Raw genomic sequence first — 23,268 nt, 5'->3', positions numbered from 1 at the left:
GAAGTGAGTGGCCAGGTTGTTCTTCCTAGTCTGTCTTAGTCTGGAAGCTCCACTGAAACCTGTCCACCACGGGTGACCCTGCTGGTATTTGAAATACTGGTGGCAGAGCTTTCAGCATCACAGTAACACAGCCACCACAGTATGACAACTGACAGGTGGGTAGGGTGGTTCCCTGACTGGGAAATGAACCTGGGGTGCTGAGAGCACTGAATCTTAACCACTAGACCACCAGGGCTAGCTATATATATATATATATAGTCAAATACCACCTTTTCACATGTGTGTATGTTTGTGTATAAAGTGGCTTAATTCATAAAGATATTCATACATTTGATCATATTAAAAGACATTTAAAAGAAAATGACAAGACCAGGCACAAAATGGGAGAAGATACTTGCAACACATATAACTGAAGGTGATAGTATCAAGAATATAGAAAAAGTCATATAGATCAATAAGAAAAAAACAATAGAAAAATGGAGAAAAGACAGGAATAAGTATTTCATACAAAAGAAACACATTTGGGGGGCCAGCACCATGGCCTAGTGGTTAAGTTCGGCATGCTTTGCTTCTGGGGCTGGGTTTGGTTTCCAAGCACAGACCTACACCACTTGTGGGCAGCCATGCTGTGGCAGTGACCCACATAAAAACAGAGGAAGACTGGCACAGATGTTAGCTCAGGGCGAATCTTCCTCAAGCAAAAAGAGGAAGATGTTAGCTCAGGGTAAATCTTCTTCAGCAAGAAAAGAAAAAAAAAGAAATACATTTGGTCAATAAATAGATGAAGTTGATTGATCTCATGAAAAATCTTGACAATGCATATTAGATCACAATGCAATATCATTTTTCAAAATTTATGGGAAAAATGAAGAAGCCTGACAATACCAAGTGTTAGAGAGCGCAACTGTCTCACTGGTTTTATGAAAATAATCTGTAAAGTTGTAAAATCTTGTAGGTTTGAACATTCGTATATTCTATGGCCAGCAGTGGCCTTCCAAGGTACATATGCAAGGTAAATATTTGTACGTGTGCACCAGGGACTGACATAAGAGAGCTCCTAGACCACAGTCCAAAATAGCAAAGGCTTTGAAAATTCCAAATGCCCACTCACAGGAAAATGGATAAATCATGGTATATGTTCACCGTGTATTATAAAACAGTAAAAAATGAATTACAGATACAATGACATGGATGAATCTTGGTAACAATGTTGAATGAAAAGAAGCAAAACTAAACAAATAAAATGAAACAATGTATTCTGTAGATATATGCATATCTTTTTGTTTGCATATATGTGATAAAACTATTTTTAAAAGGAATAATAAATACAAAATATGGGATATTGTTTACCTCTGAAGGGAGAGGAGAAGGTTGGAAAAGAGTGTATAGATAAATTTAAGACAAATGTAATATTCCAGTTCTTGGGTTAGGTTGTAGGCTCATGGGCATCTTTATATTATTAAAACAAATAAATAAAAGAGGGCCATGCTTATTCAAATGATGATAGTGGGTCCCGAACCAAGAATTATTATTAGTCCCAGGCATCTGGGGTCCAGAAAAGATGGTAGCTCCTTTTAAAAGATTAGTGGTGAGTGGATTATTTGCTTTTGCAGACTTTCCTTGTTGTACTTGGTATCTTATGAGAGTCACTCTGCATGTTATCACTTTGTCTTTGTCAGTAAATGTCAAAAGATAAAATTTTACAGAATACAAGAGTTTCACATTTTACAAAATCTGCTATGGTGACTGCGGCTTAGTAGCCAACGGACGCCCTTGCTGACGCCTTCAAAGACTCACCAAGTGTTTGGGGAACTCAATAAAATAGCAGAAATAGCAAACAGATTTATCTAAAAAACAAAAAAAAAACTAGAGAAGCCTACATGCCTTCTTTTTCTTTTTGCCAATCACCTTTATTTTGCAGATCATGAGGTGCTGCACACTCCATGTGCTCCGTGTTCCCGGTGATGAATATTAATCAGGGAGAGTAGAATAAAGTCCAACATCAAATTTTAAAATATGATGTGTGTTTCCATTTGTAGGTACAATTGGAAAGAAAATGTATGGCACAAAATGGTTTTAAAAAAGACTCAAGAAGAAAGATTTTGAAATTCATTAATCTTCTAATTATTACTACCTACATTTAGATTTAAATGTTATAGAAAAGCACAGCTTTAGGTATATTATGCTTTGAACTTGGTAATTTTAGTTTAAAATTAAAATTCGCTATTGTGATCAACCAAATTCTTGGCAACTGAACAAAGAATATATACTTTAAAGGTGTAGAAAATGTCAATAAAATATAATGGGTGATCAATACATAGAATACAAAAACAAAAACCCATAATTTTGAGCCAACCTAACAAAAACCATCCATAAATATGTAGCTAATTATTCACTCTACATAGCATGGTCTTGACTAATTCCAGAAATGAAAAGGCAGACATGTTCTCTTCCCAGAACTTTAAGAAGACTAGGACAACAGACAAGGCACTGGGCCATAATCTCACAATTGTTGATGTGAAGAAGTTCAGCTGAGGAGCACATGTGCATGCTTCCTCACATGGCTGCTCCTGGACCCATGTTTCAACACTCATCTGTTCTCAGCCAGAGCACTTTCTAATTCAAGAGGAGCTGGGAGTGGGGTAGAATGAGTAGGAAAGGGGGTAAAGACCTATATGTCATTCCTTCACTCATGCAATAAATAATTAATCTGTATCTTCTACATGCCCTGTACTGTGCTAGACGCTAGAAGGTCATGCTGAGTGAAAAGGCAAGCCCCCTGCCCTCATGCAGCTTCCAGTCCTGTGGGGGACGCAGCCAAGTGAATGGAGAACTAGACTGTAGAGTGGTGTGTGCTGTAAGAGGAGAGGCACCGAGTGCTATAACACTTTCAGCAATCTGAACTTTAAGAACCCATGAACACCTTCCTAAATCAAAGTGTTCTTGCAGAAGAGTAAGCCAATGTCTGCACGTGACAATCACCTAGGATCTTTTTAAAATTGCAAAGCACAGGCCACACTCCAGATCAACTTAAATGACAATCTCTGGGGTTGGGACACAGGCACTGGTAGTTTTTTAAACTCCTCAGGTGATACCAATGTGTAGACAAGTTTGGGGACCACTGGTCTAGAAACAGGAAGATAAACAAAGGGGAGTTGAAACTGCTCTCTGTATAATGAACCTGGTGTCATTTTCAGGCTACCAACTCAGATGTGCAAAAAAAAATAAAGTCTTTATTTTTCCAAAAATTACTGTAATTTCTCTTTTAAGCCCCCAGTTCCACAAAGTGGCTGACATTTCTGTCAGTCAATCCATGGTTTCTCTCACTTCCTCCCTCTGTTCTTTCTTCATTGGAGCTGGGGGTGGGGAGTTATAAAGTACCAAAGGAAGAGAGAAGGGCTAGCAAGGAGGAGCATCCATTGAATCCCCAGCTAAAATCCATCCACGTTGGCTCCACTAGTCCCCTCAGTTTCTGGAGTTCCTAGCACAAGCTGCCACATCCCATCCACAGGGGCTCTCAGGTCCCCAGGCTCACTGCTCACAGCCTCACTGCTCCCGGCCGCAAGGGCAGACACTCTGCTCCGCCTCACATCACACTGAAGTTCAAGGGGAAGGGGTAGCCTTTAAAAACAGTGGAGAAAGGAATTATTGAGAATGAAAAACATTTTAATAATATATCAAAATAAATCATGAGACTTATTTCTCCTTATCATTCACTAATTATGCAAAGGAATTTTTATATTCGTTAAAATTTGCTTGGCTTATATCATCTTCAACCCTCTGCTTCTTTCCTGAAATCTTTTCAAGCCACTTGTCCATTTTGTGAGGCTTAATTTTTTTTATTAAAAATATAATCCATACACCTACTTAACTGAATACATAAAACTGTAATACTGGGCAATATATTAAAAGCTAACAAGCTAGGAAGATGGCCCTGTCAGCCTCTCCACTTCAGAGACTTCCTAGTATTCACTCAGGAAACCCCCTGGACCACATGTGACTCATGACTGACAGATAGGCGCCACTGTCAATTCTTTCTTAAGAGTAGTCAAATTTTTCATAAATACAAGTTAAACCTATTTAAAGGTGAATACTGGCCAGCATCCGTCTTGCAATATTTCTTCAGTTCCTATTTGAATCTCTATTTTGCATACTTATCTCAGAATGTTTCTGGCATTGGCAAATAGTCAACTATTGAGTTGAGAGCCTATATTTATGATTGGTGACATCATTGTTGCTTTACGATTTTGATTTTTTTCTTGATTCCTTGAAAAATTAAATACCTCAGAATATACATATTTAGGTCCTATTATATCTCTAGATCACTTTCCATTGAAAGATGCAACAATTTACTGGAATAGTTGGGAACCATTTTTGTTAGGTTAGGAAACATTTAACTAAACAAAATAGCAGTTCTGCAAAAGTTTTCATAAAGTATGTTTAACACTAAGTAAATAATATTTGCAAATTTGGAGAAATATTGGAAGGAAACAAGAAATCAAATTAATGATTATGTGTTAGGTGGTTGGGAAATGGGTATTTTTCTTTTAGATTTCCTTGAATCTGTCAATGATTATTATAACACTGAATATTTTTCATAGTCCCTTGATGTTGATTATGTGTGACATAAACAGAACTACAACTCTGCTTAAACTAGAATATAGTTTAAGGCATGTCCTGTCTTGGGTAAAGTTTCTTCAACTATTAATTAAAACACCCAACCTGGTTAGTTGGTAGCACAAGATTTAGGATACTTCTAAGCATCAGCATTATAATGGAGTACTGCTTTCTACAAACGTTTTTCTACATCTGAAAGTTGAGAGTCTAACTATTGTGGCAGGTTTATTTTCAAATTGCAATATGGTGGTAAAGGTATGTCAAAGCATTTATCATTCATCAATCAAAATGTGCTCAGGTTGAGTGCTCTTAAATATGCATGGCTAAGTTCACAGTGTGCTCTGTGGTCATTTATTTGCTATGTGGCAGCCTGCCTGATGACCTGTTATCTGATCAGTAGAAGTAGTTCAGAACTCCATGTGGTGTAGCAGAGAAATTTCAGCTTCAGAACACTGACTAAGAAGATTGAGTGAAACTACATGGTGACTGAAAGAGGAATTAAAAGAGCTCTAAATGAGACCAAGAATGAGCAAATCTGTCTTTATTGAGAAAGGAATAGGAGCATCATCCTAGCTAGGATCAACTTTCCATATACCAGATGATCTTCCTCCTTAATGATGCTCTTCCTCCTTAAAGTAAGCAGACTCCATGTCACACTCCATGCCACAAAAGTGAGTTCTTACAGGCAGGGTAGAAATGGTATCCAGACTATGGGAGGACGAAGAGGATTGGATGGACCTACTTTTTTTTTTTTTTTTTTATAATTTTACTTATTTATTTTTCCCCCAAAGCCCCAGCGAATAGTTGTATGTCATAACTGCACATCCTTCTAGTTGCTGTATGTGGGGACGCGGCCTCAGCATGGCCGGAGAAGTGGTGCATCGGTGTGTGCCTGGGATCCGAAACCAGGCCGCCAGTAGCGGAGCGCACGCACTTAACCGCTAAGCCACAGGGCCGGCCCTGGACCTACTTTCTTTAGCTAAGAAGCAGATGGGCTGCAATTTCTAAATTGAAACAAAAATACCCAACTACAGAGACTCTTCTTCTCATCTCTTGGCAAATTCAAAATCAGATTTATTGAGCTTCAGCTATACTTAGGTGCTATTTGCAAAGACTGTGGGCTTCCAGAGATGGTCTTACCTCATGTATCTTATAGTCAAGTCGGAGCATGTAAGTATAAATAGCTCAAGTGCAAGGCAGAGATAAGGAATGGACCACAAAAGAGATGACTCGAAGTGTGTGAGAAAGTAATACACCTGACTGAGAAGATCAGGAGGAGCTTTATGGAGGACATAGAATTTGACCTAGACTGCAATGATAAGTAAGATTTCAATAGACTGGCTGTAAAGAAGGCTTTCCTGGGGGTAAGAACTATAAGAACAAAGACAGAGAGGCAAGACCATGGAGGTCATGATAGGAGAAAGGTGGGGCATGGAACATAAAGTCTATGTAACAGAGTGAGAGAAACATACTGCAATACAGAGGGAGTACAGTTTCAGACCGTAAGCTAAATTTAACCACCTTATGATTTGTTTGTCCTGGTCAGTATTTTGTTTTCTTTTCTAACTACGGAGAGAGAGAGAGAGAGAAAGTTAGTTTTATTTGAATTTTATTGAATAAAATTCAAATACTAGTTACCTGTAGTCAAATATTGGGAGACTACACATAGAAATCTAACCGTTTGGGGCCTAGTGGTTAAGCTCGGTGGAATCCACTTCGGCAGCCTGGGTTCTGTTCCCAGACGTAGACCTACACCACTCATAGGTGGCCATGCTGTGGCGGTGACCCACATACAAAATAGAGGAAGATTGGCACAGATGTTAGCTCAAGGCAAATCGTCCTCAAGCAAAAAGAGGAAGATTGGCAACAGATGTTAGGTCAGAGCCAAACTTCCTCAGCAAAAAAAAAAAAAAAGTTTGGCTTCTCCTGAAAAATCTTAAGTCTAAAGTTCTGGGCCTGCATTCCCACATATCAGTAACCAGTGGAGATGAGCAGAAGTGGACCTCTGCACAGGGCACAAACTCTGTTGATGGCCACAGTTCCTAGCACTTCCTAATGCCTCTGCAAATGTCAGTTGCCATTTATTGTTATGCTAGGCTGGCTTTTTATTATTATTGTTGCTCTTGTTGTGGTTTTGTAGTAAAGATAAAAGGTTTTCTTAAACCTTGCTTTAGATATTTCTTAGGTATCGGATGCCTGTAGATATTTGAGTTTTTTGACCTCCACCATAAAGGAAGATCAGAAGACAGTGACCATCAGCCCTAAGCCTTTGTTCTTCATTTGGCAGCAAATGACAAAGCTTTGAAATGTGGCTGATTGGAGGTGTGCTATAAGAAGCTTAATCTAGAAAAGAAAAATAAAATTAATTGCACAGGGAATATAGAGGTGGAAAAAACAATTAGATGGCCAATTCATCATTCAAGTAAGAGATAAACAGGGTTGGAGTTCATTTGCATAAGTGGCAATGGAAAGAAAAAGACACATGTCAGAGGTACTACAGAGATAGAATCAGGCAAGTTATTTAATTGGAAGAAGAGATGGAGAAAGAGACAAGCAATTGAAAATGACACTGAGATCTCAGACCAGGGTAGAAAGGTGGTTCCACTAGTAGAAATAGAAGTGAGTGAAGCCTGGAGTTGTTGCTGATTTTCCCACAAAAGATTATCACCTGCTTTGGGGCATGCTGAGTATGCGCTGACGGCTAAACATGCTGGTGGAGAAATACATCTAGAGGGGGAGCCATTCCTAAAAGTCAATTATTGACCACCGCCATTAAAAGCATGGGCTTTGGAATCAAATAGAGCTCAGATTCCCCATCTACAATATGAAGGTAATATCAGATCCTACTTTCCTGGAGAAGTCTAACTGAGGAAATGTGTAATGCACAGTGACTGCTTAATAAAAGCTATTTTGTATTTGAGTTGAGAATTGGCTACATGTAAATGCTCATGGAAGCCATGAGAATGGGAAAAATAACTAAAGAGTGTGGAAAGAAAACAAGCGATATGAATGCTGCTCAAAAACAATGAGAAATACAGTGATAACTAAGCCAATCTTTTGGGATTCTGGATTCAACACAGTCACTGAATGCAGAGTTATGGACCAAAAGGCCCAGGGACACAATATGTCCGCTCTTAAACACCCAGGTGGCCTCTCCCTTTTGGCATGTTGATTGTTTAGCTCTGTTTCTAGGTAGATGACTGGTACACTTATCTCCAGTAATGTCTACTGATCTCAGGATCTATCACTTGATAGAGAAGACTGGTGAGTCAGGTAAGTCTTGATGCCTGGATGAATGGATGGATGGATGGATGGATGGATGGATGGATAGATAGATAGATAGATAGATAGGTAGATAAAGAGAGATGATGTATTGTGTAGTACTGCCTGAAATTAAAAGGATTCTGTCAAAAGATCTTATACTAGGTTCATTAATTTAGAGATGCAGCAGACTCCCAGCATAATAAATTTAACATTTGTACTTTCAACTTCTTGCAAAAGTCGATGATATGCAGACAAAAGAGAAAATTGGCTAGTGAGTAAGCCTAGCTAAGTATCAGCATTTATATCTCAACGTGTCTCTCTTGTAAAAAAAAAAATTATCCATTTCCAACTCTCTTCCCCAAATATTTAACCTGAGAGCTGGAAATAAAAGAAGCCAATGAGAGCACTGATTGGTTGTTAAGATTGGAACGTTCAATTCAGCAGTGACTTAGTGCCTTAGAATGAGATGAACATCTCATATGGAAGTAAAATCACTTGATGAATAGTTTTCATCTATACTGCAGTCAAAATAAAAATTGTTCTCTAAGTGAGAAAGAAAACTTTATTGCAAGTTGAAAAGATGGTTAAAATGTAATAAGTTGCATAAATATTTTGCTTGTTGATTTAGGGATTCATGAGATGTCATGTGTCAAGTGTATGCAATATTGGTTGGTGATGGGCATGCCTTTTTATAGGGAAATGCCCTCTAGAAAGAAACACCCTTTGGAAGACAAATGACCAATAGGCAGAGAAAGAGGAATTTAAGTCTCAGTTTGCCATGTACCCACTTACTTCTGCATCTTGTCACATAAATAAGTCTTGGCAACTGTGTCATTGAATCAGCCCAATCCTCAGTTTACTTAACACAGAAGAAAAGAAGGTGAATGGACTGGACTAAATGACCTTTAGCTCTGAGAACTTTCCAGGTCTGACAATTTATAACACTCTATAGAAACGGATTCTGCAATATGTATTGTGTTAATATTCCACTCTTTTTTTACACTCCTCTAAATTATATGTTTGGGATGAATAAAAGAGTCTCATCTGCCTTCACAGACCTTGATTTTTGTTAATTTCCCCCAGTACCAGGTTCCAGAAAGACTGATGAAATGGAGCCATCAGGTTAAAGCAATTTTCCAAGGCTTTTCATTAGGGTAAGCCTAGAGATTGCTTCCTAAGAACAGGATATGATGTTGAAGAATTTCTAACCAACCGAGAAAATCACAGAGGACATTTTTTAGCTGCTTCTTATGCTCAGTCCTACTAGATCTTCAAAAGACACCAGCATCTACTTGGATTTTGCTGTGTTTGTCAAATTCCCTCATTGAAGCAAGAGGCAACGGTACAAAGTTTCTCCAAAACAAAACTCAAAAGTGCCTCAAATTAGGGTATATAATCTGTCTTTGTGGCTCAGTTATAGTTCTTGACCAAACCTTTTTAGAGGGAGGGGAGCACAGGCTATGGGGCCCAGTCTCCAGCTTCCACGCACATATCTAGATTCAGCTGGAACAGCTCTAAATAAAACAAAATAAAACCATCAGAAATGCTTTTCCTCAAAAGATACATTGATTGTTTTTCGAGTGAATTCTGATTATCTTGATGTCCCGAAAAGCGGTTTGTAGTAAGGAAAAAAAGATATTTTTCAACCATATTTTTTATAATAATTATTATAATTTTAAACTTGAGGGATTGAAAATATATTTTGAAATATTTGACCTAAATTAGTTAAATTTTGACTGACTTTAGAATGTATTCCGTTCTTTGTGGCTGTCACTTCAAAAATATTCCCAATCTCCAAAGCTTCGAACTAAACCCATTCAATACCAGACTCAGAAACCTGCTCCACTGGCTGAATCTGACTGCTAAAAAAGAAATATGTTCAAAACATAAAACATTTTATTGACTCAAGATGGGCAAGGACCCCTTGGAGAGATTACAAAGGATGCCAACTAGATTTCAGGCAATTAAGATCATAATAAAAAGTACATCCAGAATATCAAGAATTTACAAGACAGAGGCATATTATTTCTGACAACTTTATAGCATGTACTTTTCACGAGTTTTAATAGCTCTTCCTTGAATAAAATGTTCACTCTGAAACTGGATAATCAGAATTACTGTCAGCCTCTTTGTCCAGGGTTAGACAGTACTTGCCAGAGTTTTTGGAGTAGCATCTGAAAATACTCCCTTCAAGATCAGAGCCCCTAATTTTAATAAACTAATCAAACTAAACCATTTGGAGGCACCCTGATTTCTCTTGTCTCTAAAGCTTATCATATTCATTACCTCACTTCAACCAGGTTCTGGATGACTTGTTTCTATTCTAGTTAGAGCCCGTGTAAGAATGGTTTAATCACACTAATAAGTATGGGCCTGAGTCTGCCATCCCTATGCCCATGTAACTTCCATAAAGTCTAAATCCCTTTCAAAGTGCCTTAACCTTGAGAACCCATGTGCTCTCCATATGGGCATGTTTGTAGATCTTTAAGATGATTGCTTCTTTGTTGCTATTATTATCTTCTCAAAACAAACAGAACAAACAGTGCATGTTATGCCCATCATTTTCAGAGAAGATATCTTCAGAAAGCACTTAATGGCCCAACTGGAAAACGTTCTAACAATACAGTCTTTCCTGGTTTTTCCATTTACTACAGGTGGATAATCTCTGAAAAACCCAAGACAGTGGACAGATTGAATCACTTTCAACGGTTTGAATCTTGAATGAATTCCAAAGTGCTTAGAGTCAAGCTGTTTTGCTTTTCTTTAACTAATACCTCAAATAAAGATTAAATAATTTTTCTTTGAAAATTGGCCCAAAGTACTGGAAATTTGTGTGCTTTGGAAAACCACATTCATTATAAATGAACATTTGGGCATTATAATTACACTGATATTTTAATTGGTGTTGCCATAAATTTGGGGGCTGGGACTGTCTCTCCAAATCTTTCTTTCATCTGCTAAGTTCTCTTAAAAGAGACACATTCTAATAAATTGAGAAGTTAAAACATAACTGGGATATTTTGTTGTATAAATACTATAATGGGCTTTGAAAAGAAAAGTTGCAGACTTTCAACACTGAATACAGTAAGGTATTTTCCAATCTCGTAATTGGGCCTCAGAAGTCTAGTTTGGTATAAAGTTTGTCATCAGTTTAGCACCAACCAACATTTTTGGCTGAACTTGTCATCAGCTGAAACAAAAATCAAGAAAGTAGAAGCATTCATATGGCTTAAAAAGATGATGTATAGTCTATTAAATTATACTGCATAAAATAAAATAAATCAAAATATAAAGCTTAACCAACTAGCATGCAATCTCTAATTGAGATTTGATTTCAATATACCTAAAATGATCTTTTTTAAATATGTACATTTAGATGTCTTCAAAATTTGCTTTGGCTTTCCATTGTTGATGAGCACAGCCAAAACTACCTCTTACTTCCTTGATTTAAATATGGCAAATGTTAAGGAGAAAGATAGATTGCTGATTCTGGACATAAAGGAATTAAGTGTTAGCAATAATGTCTAATAGGTTTATCATAATGTATATATACAAAATGTACTTTTTATAGTCATCTTGTATCAAGGAAAGTCTTTCAATTGATCCATCTCATTCCATCATATGCACAAGAAATGTTCCTCGTCGTGATGACAAGAGTCAATGAACACTATAGAAACCACATTGTGAGGTTAAATGAGCAGAGACTTTGCCATTACTTTCGGGCTGACAAATTCTGGCCAAACTTATATTGATTCTTGAAGGATATGAGCTATTGGGGAGGCAGCATAAAGATAATTTATCCCAGCAGTTGCTTTGGAATTTAAACATTAGGAAAAAAAGTAAAAATTGGCACCTGTGTTGTACAAAATGCATAGCTACACAAGAAAATCTCATCTTTTGGTAAAAACTTCTGTTTCCCCAGTTGCACTGCTTGAAAGTGAATCTGTGTACCAGAAGGTTGTTCAGGATTATGAAACTTAATGCATTTTACCACAAGCAAATATAAACATTTTCAAGAAAAGCACAAGGCAAGACACATGAAAGACCATATGTTTTCAATACTCTCCATGTCAAAACAATACCAGTCTCCAGAAAATAACTGCTCGTCATATTGAATTATTTTGCCAGATATCTTCCAAAAGTTACTTGGAAGAAAGTACAGTGCACTCCATGTACCATGTAATGGATAAAAATAGATTTCCCCAGACCAAACATATTATATTGATGAATTATTTTATTGGCCATAGTCTTTAGAAGATTTCTGAGTTTTACTGCTCATGGGTTAGTGGGTAAAAACGAGATAAGAGAAAACAGAGGCTTAATTTTCTGAAAAACGTTTCTCAAGAAGCTATGTGGGCCAGCCCCATGGCTTAGCGGTTAAGTGCACGCGCTCCACTACTGGCGGCCTGGGTTCGGATCCCGGGTGTGCACCAACGCACCGCTTCTCCGGCCATGCTGAGGCCGCGTCCCACATACAACAACTAGAAGGATGTGCAGCTATGACATACAACTATCTACTGGGGCTTTGGGGGAAAAATAAATAAATAAAATTATAAACAAAAAAAAAAAGAAGCTATGTAAACCCCTTTTAGTTAACCTAATATTCTTAAGACACAAAAACAGACAGGGCATTTTCCCCTCCCAAAGGCTGAGATTTTTTTTTCCCCTGCTGAAAGCCTATAACCTTTCACACGTTCATACGGCTCTTGCCGTTCTCTATTATGAAGTTCAAACACACACACAGAGAACAAGAAGAAATCAACCTGGGAGAGGAGGGGCTGAGGTGAAGGCTCTCTGTGGGACCCTCCAGCTCTAACATTCCTTGGGCTACCTTTTAACCTGTATCAAAATACTGCCCAGGGGACTAGATGGATGGGGCACTGCAAATGATTTGTTCAACCTCTCATCCTCTCTCAGACTGCTCTTAGAAATGGCCTCTTGCATTGCTAAAACACTTTCTAAATAATATCAAAAACTTGGTGATATTGCGTAGTGGTTAAGCGTGCACGCTCCGCTGCTGGCGGCTCGGGTTTGGATCCCGGGCGCGCACCGAGGCACCGCTTGTCAGGCCATGCTGTGGTGGTGTCCCATATAAAGTGGAGGAAGATAGGCACAGATGTTAGCCCAGGGCCAGTCTTCCTCAGCAAAAAGAGGAAGATTGGCATGGATGTTAGCTCCGGGCTGATCTTCCTCAAAAAAAAAAAAAAAAAAAACCCTGGGTGAATGAGTCCTTAAGAAAAAAAATCTCTAATATTAAAGGAACAAACCACACCCTAGAAATAGCCACCCATTCTGAAGATAGGGAAAGCAAGATGGAAGGATTCTTCGCTCATGATTCTGGTAGGATTATTTATCCCTTCCAGAATTTCCTTCCTAATCTTTTTATATTTTGAGGGCCCACAATTTACTTCCTAATCTCTCTACGTATTGAAGACCTACCACACAACAGATCCTTTGCTAGGTGCTTACTACACCTTACTTCATCCAATCTTTCCAGCAACCTAATGCACATCTTGACACACAGAACCGGCTAAATAATTTGCAGGGCCCAGTGCAAAATGAAAATGTGGGGTCCATGGTTCAAAAAGCAGGTAAACAGTGTCAATACAGACCCTAAAATGCATATAAAGCCTTTACCTTGCTTTCACAGTCTCTCACTCAAAATTTTCTTTGGATTTATTATTTGCTATTTGCTAACTGGTGTTTCGTTTTTTTTAATCTGCTATTTAGTGTTGCATTCCCTTGCTCTCTGGAATACTTGCTCAGCTGCTCACAGCGCCCCAGGCCTTGCCGGTCCATGAGCGTGTTAGCACCTTCACACGGACAGCTCGTCAGATGCCAGGTGTCCCCTCTTGTCAGCCACCCAACCCACACGCCAGCCCCAGTTGGGGGTGGGGGTGTTAAGCTGGGCATCTTCCCCTCCTACAAGCCTAACACCCCAACCCAAGGCAGATGGGGCGCACTAGTTACCTGGATGGGGAATATGGAAAATGCTCGTCCTCCTCATACCCAGTGCGACATACCCTGGCAAGGCTCCTAGATGCTGCGGGGCAGGTGAGACCCTCCCTGCGCCTGCGCCCAGGCCCCTGCCAAGGGAGGAGGGCTGCCACTGTCACTAGCAGGTCAGGAGGCCAGTCAGGACCCAGGGAGCCAGGGGGCATGGGAGCTGGCAGCCAAGAACTACCTTGGGGTTATCTGACTTCACTTAAAAATCACAAAATCAAAGATAAAATTACTACGAATTTTAGAATAGTAACGTTAGTACCTTAAACCAAGCACAGGACCCTACTAAATGTGCAGCCCTGTGTGACAGCACTGGTTACATGCTCCGGAAGCCAGCTCTATTGACGTAGAGAAGACATCTGATTAACATTAGTTTCTCCCCCTCAACCATTTCCTCATTCTAAGAACCCCAGCTGCCCCTACCCACTCACTCAGTGAGAAACATGAAGTTTCTTAGACAAAAATATAGCAGATATATTTCTACCAGGGGAAGAATCTTTTTTTTTTAATACTTGAGCAAACTGATGCAGACAGAGCTTAAGTGATGTGCTAAAAACGATGATCCATCTTGTACGTATGTGGTGGACCTGGGTCTAAAACCAGGGCCCTTGACTTTTCCATGATGTGCAGCTGTCAGGTAGCTAAACGTGGAAAACGCATGATGAATGATTCTTAATAAATATGCTGAGATCTGACAATGTTACAACCCTACTTCTACCACTGACTTTTAGGGAAAAAATAACCAAACATCTTGACACTTTTAGCAGATGTTTATGAAATGTCCTCCTTTCATGTGTTATGGTTTTAATGTGAATGCAATGTTTACTCAGAAGAATTAGTCTCCTCGAAGCTGGCCGTCATTAACTTGTTAATTACTTGTATATGATATAATGTATAAATCACCTTTCATTGATTTGTACTCTAGAAATAAGACATATCTAATTGTAAGCTTATTCTTACAATGGTCTTGAAATGTATTGTAAACTTAATCCTGTAATAGTCTTGAAATGCACATGCATGTTATTATGTAAGCCAATGTATTTTAGATAACTTTTTATTTTATTCTTTAATTAATAATAATCAAAACATTTTTTAAAAAATCACATTATGGAAAATTTGGAATGCAAGGGAAAGAAAACAGATCACCTATAATCTCTTCAATCTTATACAATCACACTTCTAATTTTGGTGTATTTTCCTTCCAGTTTTGTTACATAAGCAACAATTTGCAATCATACTGTAGTGCTTTGTTTAAATGAAAGGAAAATTTAAAACCAAAGATAAGAAAAGGCCCCACACATGATTTTATTAGCTTGCCAAAAGACAGAGACATGGACTAGATCCTTTTCAAAGATCTTTTCTACATTGGAACTGAAATTATAACTTTTTAATTTGGAAAATAATAAAAAAAAAAAAATAAGTAAAAATCTCCCAAAGCTCACCTAAGAAGTAAAATTTTCTTCCCATTCCACCCATCCAATACCATCACCTAGATTTAATGACTCAAAGTGTGGTGTATGTCTTGGTCAAAATTTCCCGATCTAGATAGACCTATATAGATATACATGAATATATGCATGAATTATTCTAAAATCTGAATCATACTGTACATCCTGGTCTGTAACTTTACTTGTATATTCAACAGTTTATAACCTACAACTGGTACTAAAATGTTAAATCACAGTTTTGACCTACTTACGTTTATTAATATCTAGCTAGATAAGTAAAGTCTAAAGGGTAAGATATTTTCAGGTCAGAAAATAATATTTTTCACACTGACATACTAGGAAGTCTTTTTAATACTAAGGTACATCTATTGACTTATCATTGATGGGGCATCCTTCCAGGCAAAAGTACTTTTGACGACCTCCTAACTTCGTTAGACCTTCATTTATACCTCCCTGGTGGAACTGATTCCAGTCTCTTTGTGTAATCATTAAACACACGAGTCAAATCTTCTCAACTAAACTATAAGATATAGGAAAAAAGAACAAACCTAACATATCTTGATTCTCCTGTAGTCCTTAGAATAGTGTCTTGTACAAAATATGCCCGTAGTTAGTATTTGTTGCTCAAGCAAGTGCATGACTGACCAACCCAATTTACATTGAGTTTTTTGCTAACAGCAGTATTAGATTCACATTAATCAAACCAGACTCTCACGTCCTTCTTTGTGACCAAGATTTGAGATGACAGATCAAATCAGTACGTCAATGCTACCAAAACAACAGGCCCATATAATGACTCACCTTGAAGCCTTGTTCTCTATCCTGATAATTAGCAGAGAAATTTCATTAGGCACTGTAGCCTTTTAAAATATCCCCTCACATTTGACCATTTTTAACCTACTTAAATGGATCAGCATAGTGATAAGTTTCTAAACACTTGACCCTTGTTAGTTTCTACGAATAAATAATTATTCAAATAAATCCTTTTGTCAGATTTTGAACTCATAATTCTATCAAATTACACACATATGCCTTAACTGATTAATAGGTACGTGTATGTCTTTGTATCCATTTTAGTTTCTCTATTCTTACATATGCTTGACCTTGTAAATAGTATTTTCCCGTTTGATTCCCTATTTCTTTTAGATTTGGGTTATGAAATTTTCAAAGGTACACGAAAAAGAGAATAGTATAATAAACTCATTCCTGAACTTCAACAAATTATTTAGCAAATGTTACTATGCTAAAAGTGACATAATTTGTTCCCAGAGAATTCTACAAGGGTTCTTATCAGGCTCCTTTTCAAATGATAGACAAGGCTCTCTGCAAAAGTAAAGACGACAGAATCACCTCAAAACAAATGAGCCTCAGGAAGCGAAAGCCAAAGCCACACGTGCACCCTGAACTGCAGCTCTCGGGGCAGGGCAAGGCAGGCCTCATACTCAGGCATCTTGTCTGCAAAATAAAGCAGAGGAAAACAGAGTTAAGAGCAGAAAAGGCTAAACATGGTCAAGGTGTCCAGAGAGCTACTGTGCGCCCAGAACTGCACTGGACACTCCAGAGCCCACAGAGAGGGTACGAGTCACAATCCTTGCTATCAAGGAACTCACACATTTGTGAGAAAGGATAAGTTACCTAACTACCAGAAGAATTTGGTAGGCCAGAAAGAAATCATACAGTGGTGTTAAATCATTTATTTATATCCTATGTACTTTATTTTTTTTTCAGTCCAAGTAATAATTTTCCTTGTTTCCAAATTACTGAGACATATTAATGATAATAAACATATAGTTTGGTGGAAAACCCCAACTTTCCTACCTTTCAACAAAACTATCAACAAAACCACATAAAGCTAAAAAAACACTCATGTAGTACATGTATTACCAATGATCTTCTTATTTCTGCTGCAGCCCGTGAGCAATCTTGGCAAACTAATATGTGAAGAGCATGCAACTTCTTTTTAGTTGACTTACCTTCAGCAAAGTTTTATAGATACCATCTTGCAGCTTACCCTTTTAATATCACAATTTACTCTGGCCTGCCTAGATTAGAAGGTAGGCCAACTGCTGGAGAGAAGGGAGGTAAAGAAAACTGAAGTGGAATCATGAACCTTACTGTAATTCCTCATCTGCGTTATGAAGTGTGGTCCAAGGAGCAAGGAGCTGGTTAGAAATGTAGAATCTAAGGCCCACCCAGCTCTAGTGAAGCAGAATTTGCATTTTAATAAGATTCCCTGCTGCTTGGTATGCCCATTCAAGTTTGAGAAGCATTGCCTCAAATTTTCTTCTGTCTCTATACAGCGACTATGACTCCACAACAAAACCAACAATTGTATTATTTTGCCACATCTCTGATAACATTGTCTCTCTTGATTAGACAATCAGGTTTCACTTGGTTTTTTTTGAGTGACATATATGCTCACTGATACATTTGATTTAGTAATCTTTTGCATATAAATCTTGGGTTTAAAGACTAACCCTTTTAGCTGCTCTCCTTCAAAGTTAATATGTGGAATTAACACCTTTGATTTCTAGAAATTGGAAGTCTCAGCTAGAAAAGAAAGTCTTTTCACATTTCCATAATAATCGGTAGATTCATCTATGTCTCTCTGTCTCGGCAAGAGAAAGTGAATAAAAAGTAAATATTAAAACCAAATATCAGATAGAATAAATGGTAATATTGCCATTAGCATACTCTAACCCAAGCCATTATAAAAACACATACACACACAATTTCAAAGCATCTTCCATAGCCATTTCTTATAGAGAAAATATGGATTTAATCTTTAAAACATTTTGTGTTCTGAGTATCTGCAAAATACTTTTAATTAGAGAAATAGGAAAAGGCTAAAGTGCTTTCCATTTTATTACATTGGCCCCTCTAGTAAACTTTGAATTTTAAAATTATTTAAAATGTTAATAAAATAATTTATTTTAGTTAACTATTTGTTTCTACATACATTTTGACATTAGCGATGATGAATACACAAATATACAAATTAGTGTTGTCTCTTGTATCCAGGTTACAGTTTACGGATCACAAATGTTTATGAATCCACAGAACATTCAACAGATCTTCCCCAATTTACCACTTTTAATTAAAAAGACACATCTGATCTCAACAAACCAGCAGTTCCTTTGGAAAACTACAATTCTATGGGATGGAAATGAGATGAACTGGCAGACCAAAGGAGCTTTCGGCTTTGGTAGCGGGTGCAAGAACAGATCCAGACACTGGACATGTGGTCAGCTCTAAGGTGGTGGTGGTCGGGGGCGGGGGTGTGGTGGGGACGGAGGTTAATGAAGGGAGACAATTCTCCCTCCTCTTCTCTCCTCCTCCTCCACCCTCACCACCAGCTCCTACACTCTTTTCTTCACAGATCAAAGGACTTCTTTCCTCACCTGCTAGGGAAGGCCAAGAAACATCTTTACATCGTTCCCAATGATTCGTCACCAGCAGCTTACTGGGGACTATCCCTAAAGACAGAAACATCTATTAGTCTCAGTTTTAAATTAATCATATTCATGTTTTTAACACAAGACACAAAAACACAGGTACAATCTTAGTAGTTAAGGACCTGCTTAAAGTTTTATTAGAAGACATATCTACCTAATATGTTAGAATCATAAACATAAGAGCAATTCAGCATCCCACTTGCCAAAACCTAAGCTACTTGAGAAAGGGAAGATGCCGGGATAAGGCAGACATGGGGCTAAGAAATGAAACTAACTTCATCATGTTTCCAGAAGACATGGGCAGAAGTCTAAGTTAGACCCCGCAAAAAGGGCATAGAGAGGCCCATTCGTGTCAGGCCCATTTTAGTATCCGTAAACAATGGGATCCACACCTGGCCGCAGCAGGAGTTGCAAGCAGGAACAGTCCTTGAGGACAGCCAAGTAGTAACATTCTTCTGAAATCTTTTTCTTATTTTGGTAAAACAATTATAGTCTGGGAATTGGAACATAGATATCTGAGGCTCTGATAATAGTTTCTGATCATTTCTCCTAAGAAACACTTGGCACCTTTCCTCCTTTTGCTTTTCTTATGCCAAAACTCAAATTTTAGTTTAAATTCTCTTCTCCAATCTGAGGTTATCTTGACAGACCCGCATGCCGTAATAAGATGTTTCTGCCTTTTGACAGACCCATGTGTTTTTCATCATGGGCAATGGTATCAAAAAAAATTATGTTCTTCAATGTTATTTGTGAAGTCAATGTTTCACTTCTCTTATTCTCCTTTCTGTTCCAAACTCTTTGACTTTCAAATGCAAGAAGAGATTTTTGCTTTAATTCTATCTGTAAACCCAAACTGTTCAGTTTCCACCTTAGAATTAAAATTTATAAGAAATATATTTTAAATATTTTTCTTAGTGGTATCATTTTCTTCTTGGTGTATTAGCAGAAGTGTGTAGAAGTTGGTGGGTTGTAAGAATCTTGATACACCTCGTGATTTGCCATGGAAACCACACCATAGCAAGTGGTCTCTCAACACCACCATGATTTTTTCCTCCAAGGCTGATGCCAAAGATCAGTATTATTCCATAGAATGTGGAAAGGTTCTGCTTCATCAAAAGGTCAAAGTTCATATTTTATGAGAAGAACCTATCTAACTACAGAAGCAGTGTCTTCAACTTTTTCTCAGTGGCATAACACGTGCATTCACTTGCCAAGGTTTTAACCCTAATATTTGTTTTCTTACACCTCCTTGAACTATTTTATTTATTTGTTTCTGTTTTGTGTATCTTAACATTTTGTCTAAGAGCTCTTTATCCTCCTAAATAAATTGGAACAAAACTAGTTACTTCTCAAGATCTTTTTCAAAGTTTTGTTGTGTTTTCCTCCACCATGTAATAGTAACATTTTTTACATATTTTTATCATGTTATACTTGTAAGCTTTCCATATATCATTAAGCTTTCCATCTCTCCCAAAAGATTATATTCTCTTCAGAAGATGCTGTCTATTTTTAACTACCACCACAACAACCATGACGACCGCTGAGCCCAACACATTCATGACATCAAATAGGGATCCAATAAATGTTCGCTGAATTACAAAATTAACCAAGAGCTAGTCCTTTTCTGGCCATAATTCCTTTGGCTCCAAATGGATTACAATCCTGTGTAGCAGAACACTACTGCAAATTCTGGAGTAAGAGGGGGGCCCTTTGAACTCTGAATGTCTACCTCCTGGGTCAAAAAGCTACTAATCTTCTGAGTATTAGAAATCAGCACTAATTTGCACTAATGTGCACCATCCAATGAGCCCAAACGCCTTCAATTACCAAAATAGCACCCCTGCATTCTTACCAGCAATATAATAAAATATTTCATTCACCTCTTCCTGCCATTATCTGTATCTCCTATTGCTTCTTGCTTCTGGGATATCAGATTTCTAGGAACACTGTTTTAAAACCTTATTTGACTATTTCATAATCCTTGATCCTTCCTGTTAGAAATGTACCATTTCTAATTTAAGAATAAATTAGATTCCAAAGAATAAATGAAGTATATTTATGCCCTATGTTTATGTTTTTGCTTTTTCATAATCAGAGTAAAACTGAAAACAAAATTATAAATCCCTGTGTAATATTTTGGTAATTTTACTTTGGTTTTCAAATACCATTAAAAGTCTTTTTATAGTTGCATAATAACAACAGGAAAAAAAAAGATTAACAGATTCCTAAAAGGAGACAGAGAAATAGAGAGTAAACTGTTGCACTTAGAATTGGAAATCGAATTCCAAGGTGCTCGTAGTTCGATAAATGCTAAATATCAGCAACACACTGTTCATTGAAAGGTACTTGTTATTCTACAAATCTTTACTAAAATTATTCATTTTTGAACTTCCAGGACCTAGTAAATAATGGTGTCTAGTAAATAATAAGCAAGTTTAGCTAAACTATACACAGTATTGAATCAGGTACCAAGGAGAGTTATGACAGAAATAGAGGTTACATATTTATTCCTAAGAAATTTACAGTTTAACTAAGCTGCAATATGTAACAAATGTAACATAAATATTAGAGCATACACTTTGATAAGATTGGATACAGGGCCGGCCCCGTGGCTTAGCAGTTAAGTGTGCACGCTCCGCTACTGGTGGCCCAGGGTTTGGATCCTGGGTGCGCACCAAAGCACCACTTGTCTGGCCATGCTGAGGCGGCGTCCCACATACAGCAACTAGAGGGATGTGGAACTACAACGTACAACTATCTACTGGGGCTTTGGGGAGAAAAGGGGATAAAAAAAAAAAAAGGAGGAGGATTGGCAATAGATGTTAGCTCAGGGCCAGTCTTCCTCAGCAAAAAGAGGAGGGTTGGCATGGATGTTAGCTCAGGGCTGATCTTCCTCACAAAACAACAACAACAAAAAAGTAAGATTGGATACAAAATTAAATTAGTTTCTTTATTGAAAAACTTTTTAGAGCCTTTAATATATTCAGATGCACTGAGAAAGGTAGATATAGTGAGCAGAATTACCCAAATTTAGTTGACCACAAATTTGTTTAAAAGAACACTTATTAATATCTTTCAAGAAAGCAGTGCTCCATAAAAAATCTTTCAAAAATTGATGAACTAATGTGATGGCAGTGGCTAAAACAAGACATGATTCAGCAGGAAAAGATTCACAGACAGGAGTCCTGAATTGAGTTTTGAAGGAGGGTGACATGTTTGGAGAAGATGTGAAAAGGCATCAGAAGGCAAGACTAATATATGTTCTTTAACTCTCATATAGAAGAGATGCAAAGAAATAAACATAGATTAGCTTAACTATAGTGGATTCAGTAAACCATAGCTGGCAAGAGAGGAGCATTTAGGTAGAATTTGCTAGAGCAGATAAAGAACAGTCCCAACTTTTAAAAACAGAGGTTTCACAAAGACCCTGCTTGTGAGTATGTTTATATTGATGTGATTATGCGTATACATTCGAACTATAAAAACATGAAAATAAATGCAGTTGGTTACCTACACTAGGTAATATTAATCTAGTACTGTGTCCTGCTAATCCCAAATTGGGTTCCCTTATCTGTTTGAGGGACTGAAGGTCATCTTCCAAATGGAGAGCCCATTTGGACGAGTTGAAATGCATTAGAGCTTTTGTACTTTTTACTGAGAGGAGGAAATATGAGGTATGTGGGAGATAGGGATTGAAGAACGTAGGGAAATAAGAGAAAAAATGATGAATAATGTGATGCCCTGTGTCATTCTGCCAAACAGTTTTAAGGATGGCTTTTGCAACACATAAGGAAGAAAAATTAGATTTAGAGCTAAAGCTGCTATTTTCCAATAAAGCTCTGAGATTACGGGCTTTGGCACCTGAATAAAAGTTTGAAACTAATATGGAAAAAGGAACATCCCCATCCCTGGACTGAAAGAGAATGGCAACATTTGGTGTGGCCTGCAGAGCAGTGGCCAAGCAGTAGTAGCCACCTTTGAGGCCAATGGAGTGGCAGAGAAGCTACTTTCCCAGAAAGGCATCAACAGCAGTGGTTGTGATGTGACACCTTCCTCAAACGACTGGCTGGCAGCGTGGTGAAAATATGAGTGGATTTTTTTTCTCTTGCATATATGAGACATCCCTGGAGATTTGAAGAAATAAGTGGTGCTTAAGTCCAATAGTCATATATGTATAAGAACCATAGGGGCCGACCCGGTGGCGCAAGCAGTTAAGTGCGCGCACTCTGCTGCGGCGGCCTGGGGTTCACCAGTTCGGATCCCGGGCGCGCACCGAGGCACCGCTTGGCTAGCCATGGTGTGGCAGCATCCCATACAAAGTGAAGGAAGATGGGCACAGATGTTAGCCCAGGGCCGGTCTTCCTCAGCAAAAAAATAAATAAATAAATAAAGGAGGAGGATTGGCAGATGTCAGCACAGGGCTGATCTCCTCACCAAAAAAAAAAAAAAAAGAACCATAATTATTTAGCATTAGCATTAAT

The 23,268-nt window shown here is 37.9% G+C and overlaps 1 long non-coding RNA gene across 2 annotated transcripts in view; it reads right to left on the bottom strand.

The window, feature by feature from the left end:
• LOC147916314 (uncharacterized) overlaps nucleotides 1-23,268 on the bottom strand; it is an 85,823-nt gene that overhangs the window by 15,854 nt on the left and 46,701 nt on the right. For both annotated transcript variants that reach the window (XR_015553230.1, XR_015553231.1), the window contains exons 2-3: nucleotides 18,734-18,808; nucleotides 16,683-16,787 (exon numbers count right to left, since the gene is read on the bottom strand). This is a non-coding gene — a long non-coding RNA (uncharacterized LOC147916314). The remainder of the gene's footprint in view (nucleotides 1-16,682; nucleotides 16,788-18,733; nucleotides 18,809-23,268) is intronic.

This window comes from Ceratotherium simum, chromosome 9 (assembly GCF_057802395.1).
Source record: "Ceratotherium simum simum isolate JZ-2026a chromosome 9, ASM5780239v1, whole genome shotgun sequence".
In the NCBI taxonomy this organism is placed as follows: Eukaryota; Metazoa; Chordata; class Mammalia; order Perissodactyla; family Rhinocerotidae; genus Ceratotherium; species Ceratotherium simum.
The sequence above is the reverse complement of the archived record's forward strand: the minus strand, read 5'-3'. Positions and strand labels throughout refer to the sequence as shown.